Source organism: Musca autumnalis, unplaced genomic scaffold (assembly GCF_047663935.1).
Source record: "Musca autumnalis isolate F117 unplaced genomic scaffold, ASM4766393v1 scaffold_2, whole genome shotgun sequence".
Lineage (NCBI taxonomy): Eukaryota > Metazoa > Arthropoda > Insecta > Diptera > Muscidae > Musca > Musca autumnalis.
In genome coordinates this window covers 258,569,319-258,571,992 of record NW_027411755.1, presented here as the reverse complement: position 1 = coordinate 258,571,992, position 2,674 = coordinate 258,569,319, and positions in this window count along the sequence as shown.

Sequence of the window (2,674 nt, the reverse complement as noted above, 5' to 3'; positions counted from 1 at the left end):
GATGCGCAAAGTTTGGACCACATTGGTCACTCCCTTCAAGAGTAATCGTGCGTATAATTTTTCAGAACATTTTTGAACTTTTGTGGGGGAGGTATCTGAAGGAGTGGACCGATATGGTTTATATTCGAACTTAAACTATGTTTGGACAAAATATTACGAAGGCCAAATTTTGGACCAAATCGGTTGATCTGTTCGAGAGTTGCCACTACACACGGTGTCATAGGGGGTTTTTGCAACTTTCAGACTATTTTCTCAGGAAGTATGTACTTGCACCTTATAAAATTTGTACCGTCGTATGGGAGATAATGAATAGAAGTTGTTACAATAAAACTCAAAGCGATTCGAGAGCAGGTCCTAAACTGAACTTTTGGGAGGTACCCGAAGGAGTGGACCGATTGAATCCATATTTGAACCTCATCTAAGTCTGGTAGAAAGTTCACTATGCGCAAAGTATGGACCAAATTTTCGAACTTTTGTAGGGGAGGTACCGGAAGAAGTTAACCGATATAACCCATCTTCGAACTTAAACTAAGTTTGGAGAAAATATTTCGAAAGGCAAATTTTGGACCGAATCGGTTTATCGGTTCGAGACTTATCGTGCGCTCCAGCCACACAGTCAGACAGACGGAGGGACATGGCTAAATCAACTCCAAATAGTAGGAAACGGATTTTGTGCAAACATACTTGGGTTCTAAACCCATTATTTCCCTCGTTAGCATAAATACTGAGGGTATAAAAATGGAACAATTGGCCATGGTCAAATTTCATTTAAATTTTTTCTCAAGTTTTGGTCTACAGCTATCAAAAATTTGAAGCAAACAACCAACTACAAAAGTGTACCTCAGATCTCAATAAACATCTTTCTAGAATATCCGAACTCTGTATAGACGGTTCTTAAAGGTCAAAATAGCAAAGCAAATGTGATTTGTATCCTGTTTTCTCTGGTTCTGGTCCACAGATACTAAACCGTTCAATATTCAAGAAAACAACCAAATACAATAATGTACAACTTTGCCTCTGAGATAAATTCAAATTTTCTAACGGGTTGGAAGATATAGTCCTTACTAAATTACCCTTTTTACATCAAAGCCTCAAACCTTTGGAGGCCTATAACCGCGACAGTTGATGAGATAAGAAAAAACGACGAGACACGTGTCTTCTCTTTTTTGGTCTTCTATTACGCTTCGGTATCAGAATATGGTCAAAAAATTTCGTCTTGCACAGTGTACTGTTATTTTCAATCGTCAATGGTAATACTCAAGGCCTACATAAGGTCGGCCATTCAGAGTTCTGTTAACAACTTTTGATAACAAACTTAATAGATTTTACATCATTGTGATTTAAGTTTCTTTGTATTTTAAATCACAATAATGTTTTTGACAAGAAACCATGGTGGAATAATAAGGTGTAACGCCAAAAACAGCTGATTTTCATACCAGTTTTCAAAATGCGTTATTGTGAATAAAATCACATACATGTAAACAAGCAATTCACAGTAATGCATTCTTGTGAGCAAATTTGACGTTTGACATGATTTGATGTAACACCTTCTTATTCCACCATGCAACAAACATAACAACCAGCTGGGCTTATTGGCCGACTGTATTATGGTGGAATAAGAATGTGTTACATCAAATCATGTCAAACGTCAAATTTGCTCACAATAATGCATTACTGTGAATTGCTTGTTTACATTTTGTATGTGATTTTATTCATAATAACACATTTTGACAAGTGGTATGAAGATCAGCTGTTTTTGGTATTACACCTTATTATTCCACCATGGACTGTATAGACCGTGGTAACACCTCACAAATTTGACAAATACTGCACAACCTGATTCGCAGTGAGGCATTTATGAGCTCGAGGAGTTGTCTATAAAAAGACATACTGCATTTATGAACTCAAGACAATGCCACACGGCATTTTCATGAAATCAGCCTATTTCTTGGTCGTCTATATCATAAAATATTCGAAGTTAGATACATTGGGAATACCTACTAATGGGTACTTTACACGATATGTTTTTTACATATGAGTTGTCATTTCTCCCATATAAAATATATATGCAAAGTGACAGCTCATATGTAAAAAACATATCGTGTAAAGTACCCATAAGCAACTAAACATGTTTTTGGAACTTCTAATGATCATTCCTAGCTTTATTTCCATATATATGTACATCCAGATTTTTTTTGAGACGGATTCTTTAATCAGAGACGGAGTCTAATCTGTTTCATTTTGAATATTTTCCTTTAATGAAAAAATTTTTTTATGTTTTATTGATCTGCTCTTTAAATCCTCTCTAACTGTATTTTTTGAAAAACAGAATATGTCACAATATACACAATGATATTGGACTAAGGAAAATCTTCTTGTCATTTTCGTTTAGAGAGAATTTTGGAAGAATTTGACGACAGATGTATGCGTGAGTGTGTGTCTATGGCGTCTCCTTTAATGTGTATTTCATGTTGGTGCTGGCTGACTGCTACCCGTTGTCGAGTATTTGGTTGGAAACCAATGGATGGATTAGCATATGTTTGTCACCACTTTTCGAAATAATCTATATCCGTTGGTACATTTGTATGTACAAACATACATACATATCTATGTACATACAAATACTCACCTATTTATTTAGATATGTATTATTGAGTGGTTTTTCTTCTTTTGC